Source organism: Galeopterus variegatus, unplaced genomic scaffold (assembly GCF_000696425.1).
Source record: "Galeopterus variegatus unplaced genomic scaffold, G_variegatus-3.0.2 Scaffold2967, whole genome shotgun sequence".
In the NCBI taxonomy this organism is placed as follows: domain Eukaryota; kingdom Metazoa; phylum Chordata; class Mammalia; order Dermoptera; family Cynocephalidae; genus Galeopterus; species Galeopterus variegatus.
In genome coordinates this window covers 232,452-237,777 of record NW_007729078.1, presented here as the reverse complement: position 1 = coordinate 237,777, position 5,326 = coordinate 232,452, and positions in this window count along the sequence as shown.

The window sequence follows — 5,326 nt, the reverse complement described above, 5'->3', positions numbered from 1 at the left end:
GTTCCAGGAGGAGGTGGGCAGGGGGCAGGTTGCTCTCTCATGCCAAGAGAACCTCTGATGGGAGAACCAGTAGCCAGGAGGGGACCCCCTGGGAAGGGCCCCTGGGTGGGACGGAGGCACCCCATCTGACCTAGGCCTTGAGGGGCCACCCTAGGCGAGCAGGGAGCTGTGCCACTTTCCACCCAGGCCCCACATCACCCACCCCCGTGGCCCCTTCTCAGTGAGCTGCCAAGCTGGCGCTCGTCTCTGATCCCTGGGGAGAGCCCTGCCTGGTGGCAGCTGTGCTCTGGGCTTCAGAGAACTGCGATTGGGCTGGACTTTGTGGACTCTGTAGGATTTTAAGTATCTTACATGTCTTAAAGTTCTTCCCCCACCAAAGGTGTGAGGGTGAGGAGGACATAGTGGCAGTGTCTCTCATGGATAAGTGGCTCCATGATCTTGCCTCCTGGAGAGGGTTTAGCCAAAGCTGGACCCCCATTCTCCTTCTCGCCATGCTCGCTGTACACATGCCTGCACACACCCACACACACATGCACACGGGACCAGGAGCCATGGCTAGCGTGGTGTCAGGTTCTATGACACTCAGTCTCAGCAAGCAGTCACATGCACACATACACACACACATACCTCTCGCACATTGGGATGGTCTCTCCCTCTCTGCCAGACTTTTGAACTGAGGGTACATTTTAAGACTCTTCCCTTATAAATCGGGCCATTTGGTTTCTGTCTTTGCAAAGCAGCCCCTTTCCCTGTCTCTGGACCTCATGGAAGCAGAATTCATGAAGGAAGGAGCAGTGCCTGCATGTCAGCTGGACCTTTCAGCTTTCTGTTGGGCCACAAGGCCAGCAGCCACCCAGGGCCCTGGCTGGGGAGTTCACAGACACATGCCCACGGTGGGCCACAGCGAGTTCTCCTCATGTCCGCACAGGAAGGGGGTGTTCCTGCTTACCCACATACCCTAAATCCCACAACCATGCACACGCAGATGCACACAGATGCAATTGCTGGGCACGCACTGAGGCTTCACATGCAGCATCTGTCATCTCCCCCAATAAGTACACAAATGCCAAAACTGAAAGGGCCGGGCTCGGGGACAGCTCCCAGCAGCACACACACAGAGACAAGCTGGCACAGCATGTGCAGAGATGCCCACACATGTACACGAGCACCCAGGCTTGATATCAGGCCCCATCACTGGGTTTGCCAACCTGAGGTTGTGCAGCACAGCTGTGGGGTGGGCAGAGGGCAGGGGCTGCCTGCAGGCCCAAACCTTCAGGTGCCCAGGAACACAGGCCTGGGCCACTGGCCCTTTAAACATCCATTTAAAGCCTCATCTCTCAAATAATTCAGCAGAGGCATCAGCCAAAAGGGCACACTCTCCTTTCCTTGTCTTCAAGAGCAGGAGCAGGAAGGAGACGGGGGAGAGAGTAGATTAATTGGAGCTGGAACACGAGCCAGGGATTGTGTAAGCCCGGCTGCCAGGAGGCAGGGGCGGGGGGCGGGGAGAAGGGGCCACGCTTGCCTCGCTCATCTCCTCTTTCTGTCCTTTACGTGTCATGCCTCCCAAGGACCCCCCCACCCATCTGCATGGGGAGGGGCAGCCTTGCTGTCCAGTAAACACCTGAAAACAGCCCAGAGGCCGTCTCTGCCTCCATCATTCGCGTTGGCCTTTCTCATGCCAATATTACCAACCAGCCAAAATCTTTCAGGCTGGGCACAGTGGGGTGGGTGCACATAGCCCTGAAGCAGTGTGCGTGAAGGGTCACTTTGTAAAGCAATTCTGTCTGTGGTGCCCAGAGGGAGCCCAGGATGGAAGGTGGCGAGGCCTGGGCAGGGTGGAGCAAGAAATCCATCAGTACACTGAGCCTTGGCCCCTGCGGTAGGTCTCAGGTGTAGACCCCCAGTTCCTGCTACCTCTGCCCCCTCCTCATCATAGCCTTCAGCTCCCCGCTCCTGCCAGGCTACAAGGGAAGCCCTGCCCAGACCCTGTCTTCCTATTCCCTCCACCTTCCCTCACTCTGCACTCCCAGTCCTTCCCTGATGCAGCCCCTGCCATAGGCTTCCTGAACCTCGACTGCAGGGGCTGGGCTGGGTCTGCCTGGACCCCTTTTCGGGGCATCCTAGAGCAGGCCAGGTGTATGAGGGCTGAGTAGATAGATTTCAGCTCAGTATGGAGATCTTGCCCACAGCAAGGAGTGTCCCACAACATGTCAGTCTCCTGAGCAGGGTCTGTCTGTCCCCCCGGCACCCCCGAGGGCACTGCAATGTCCCCAAGATTCCCCCCAACTCTAAGACTCTGGGAGTTGCCTCCAGACCTCAGCTGGCCCCTCAGTGGAAATCAGTGCATCATGCCCAAGGGGACCATCCCCGCTTGCCCACCTCCAGCTCTCTGTTCTTNAGCTCTCCCAGGCTGGTGTTCCACTCTGGTAGCTCCACAGGTCTGGGGTCTCCATGGCGGTTCTGCTCTCATGGCTCCACTAGACATGGCACTGATGGGGTTTCTTTGCTGCAACTCCAACCCCACATTTCCACTCAGCATTGCTCTAGCTAAGTTTGTCTGTGGTGACTCTGCTCCCACAACAGATCTCTTGAAGAGGGCCCCCAGACTTTTATAGAGGGGAAAGGAGAGAGGTGGAGAACAGCAAAGGTAGACAGAGCTAACGTTCCAGAGACTGGGGTCTTTCCCAAATCCCACTTTCTGCCCTCCAGGTGTGTCTCAGCTGCCACACCTCCCTGATTCTCTGTGCAGACCAAATTTTAGTATGTACGCAGATGCCAGTTTAATCAGTCCTTTTAAAAAATCCTTTACTTTCAAATCAATGTAAAAATATTATACAGTACNAGCCTTGCTGTCCAGTAAACACCTGAAAACAGCCCAGAGGCCGTCTCTGCCTCCATCATTCACGTTGGCCTTTCTCATGCCAATATTACCAACCAGCCAAAATCTTTCAGGCTGGGTGCAGTGGGGTGGGTGCACATAGCCCTGAAGCAGTGTGCGTGAAGGGTCACTTTGTAAAGCAATTCTGTCTGTGGTGCCCAGAGGGAGCCCAGGATGGAAGGTGGCGAGGCCTGGGCAGGGTGGAGCAAGAAATCCATCTGTACACTGAGCCTTGGCCCCTGCGGTAGGTCTCAGGTGTAGACCCCCAGTTCCTGCTACCTCTGCCCTCTCCTCATCATAGCCTTCAGCTCCCCGCTCCTGCCAGGCCACAAGGGAAGCCCTGCCCAGACCCTGTCTGCCCATTCCCTCCGCCTTCCCTCACTCTGCACTCCCAGTCCTTTCCTGATGCAGCCCCTGCCATAGGCTTCCTGAACCTCGACTGCAGGGGCTGAGCTGGGTCTGCCTGGACCCCTTTTCGGGGCATCCTAGAGCAGGCCAGGTGTATGAGGGCTGAGTAGATAGATTTCAGCTCAGTATGGAGATCTTGCCCACAGCAAGGAGTGTCCCACAACATGTCAGTCTCCTGAGCAGTGTCTGTCTGTCCCCCCAGGCACCCCCGAGGGCACTGCAATGTCCCCAAGATTCCCCCCAACTCTAAGACTCTGGGAGTTGCCTCCAGACCTCAGCTGGCCCCTCAGTGGGAATCAGTGCATCATGCCCAAGGGGACCATCCCCGCTTGCCCACCTCCAGCTCTCTGTTCTTGGGGCAATCAGCCAAGGGACAAGAAGTGCCAACCCCTCTCCAGGATTTGGACCAGTCCTCTCCAAGAGCCGATGGGAAAGTGTTTATTCATGTGGGAAATCAACTCGCTGGGGAGAGCCACATTTCCCAGCACATGAGATATGTAGGTCAGGCTTGGGGTTTCTTCTGCATGGCCGCCCTTTGGATATCTGAGGAGAGTCGGCAGCCAGGCCCACCCCTTAGCCTTCACTTATGGTCATTTAGTCAACCGTAGGTTCTGAGCACAGGGCAGGGATCCCATGGTGACTCGTACAGACCTCTCCCGCCTGCTGTCCAGAGAGGGGCCCATGCAGGACTGGGATACAGCTACTGCGGTCCCCTGATGCCAAGCCAGGGTGGGGCAGGTGACGAGGCAGGAAGCAGTCAGGACCTTGCACTGTGAAGAGCGAGACGGCGATATGGCCAGTGGGGGACACCCATGCGTGGGGAAGAGTGTGCGCAGGGGGTTGGCCCGGGCCTGACTCCAGACTCTCTTGTACTTACTCGCTGTGGCCTGTGGTCAAGTGACAGGTGTGCTGAGCGTCCATCTCCTCATCCCTGCAGCGGGAGTAATGATGGCACCTGCTCAAGGTGTTGTTGAGGGGGTTAGCACTGTATCCCCAACACAGCACCTCATGCAGCTGGGACTCGGCAAAGGGTAGCCCTGAAGATACTGAGGCGAACCAAGCAGGAAGGACCCGGAACTTGGGTCATGTGTACTCTGCCTCCACACCTGGGAAACAGGAGGAATCATAAAGTAAAGCATGAGGAGGCCTCAGATGTGCCAACCCCAGACGGAATCGCCAAGTTTACTCCTTGCACCCTAAAAAAATAAGAACCTTCTTAATCTGTTCATTAAAAACATGGGTTTAGGGAGGGTGGCTGAGAAGTGGCCTGTGTGGAAGGGGCTGTTGAGGACGGAGGTTCTTGTGCTCCTGGAAAGTTGGGTGCTTGGTCCATTTACAGACCTTTGGAAGATGTGGCTCAACGTCTCCCAAAGGGAAAGGCAGTGGCCTCAGCTCAACAGAGGAGGCTTCCAGAAGGATGGGCACCTTGCATGTAATTCTTATCATGGATGAGCTGACATTTTAATAATCAGTTTTGCTTATTAACAAGACCAATGGGGCCACTTGTCTCCTGAAGCATTTGTTTAAGAGCAGACCCAGAATGGGAGAGGGTGAATTAGTCCACTGTCGTTGCTTGTAACAAAATACCTGAAACTGGGTGATTTATAAAGAAAACGAAATTATTGCTTACAGCTTCTGAGGCTGGGAAGTCCAAAGTCCATCTGGTGGTGGCAACAGTGACCCAGGGTCTCACACTGTAAGATGGTGGAAGCAGAGAGCAGAGAGAGCGAGAGAGACTCTCCTTTTAAAGCCCTCAGAACCACACCCTGACCACCATTTTTAATCCATTCAGTACTGCAAGGTTCTATAATCCAATCATCTCTTTAAGGCTCCACCTTTCAATTACCATAATAGGATTTCCCACCCTCTTAATAGTCACAGTAGGGGCTAAGCTTCTAATACATAAAACTTGGGAGACAATTCAAGCTTTAATGAGTTTAGGGGGGACATAATTCAATCCAGTACATTCCACCCCTGACCCCCCAAAACTCATGTCCTTTTCATATGCAAATAATTCATTTCATCTCCAAAGTTTTAACA